This window comes from Haplochromis burtoni, unplaced genomic scaffold (genome assembly GCF_018398535.1).
Source record: "Haplochromis burtoni strain Fernald_Lab_line unplaced genomic scaffold, NCSU_Asbu1 Contig_574, whole genome shotgun sequence".
Taxonomy (NCBI): Eukaryota; Metazoa; Chordata; class Actinopteri; order Cichliformes; family Cichlidae; genus Haplochromis; species Haplochromis burtoni.
Genome location: NW_024582935.1, coordinates 304,313 through 305,031, shown reverse-complemented (window position 1 = coordinate 305,031; position 719 = coordinate 304,313).

The window sequence follows — 719 nt, the reverse complement described above, 5'->3', positions numbered from 1 at the left end:
AAAAAAATCATGTTCGATGTACATACTGTTTATCTGTTACCAAAATATCAATGTATTACGTAATGTTGATATATTTTAAAGTTTAACACCAACGTATTTTTGATTGTCAGTGGTACTTAATGAAATTGTGTAACATAAAGGCATTATAATTATGTTCCTGCAACACAAATTATGGCTTTAAATCCTACTTAATTATTTTAAGTCAACTTCATAAAAATTCAGTCCTTGGTTTCTTGCCTATGTACAATATAATAATGTAAATATAAACTAAATGTTATTGACAAAAAAGGCAAAAAAAATGGGAGTGCTGAAAAGTTCACCTTTATTTTAACAGCAGTGAAAACAGCAAGCATATAAACTTGTTACACAGTTTTAGCGATTGCCTGCAGATATAACTGAAAGAAAGATTTAAAACATTTGTAAATATTTCCCCTCAAAACTGACCTTAGCAGCAATACAAGAAAGCTACAAATAAGTGCTTATTAATGATCCTGTCATCTTACACATATTTGTATTTAATTTCACAATTAAAAGTTTGAAACTAAATTAAGCCTACTTGGAAAAAGAATCAAAAAGCATCCATGAACAAACAGGCTTACACAAATATAACTTTTTTTTGCATTTAACATTTCTACAACTCCTGTTACCTGGAGTTTAAGAGACAGAAACCAGCAAGCTGCTTTGAATGATCAAGTCTGTACATATATAGAACAATTTCA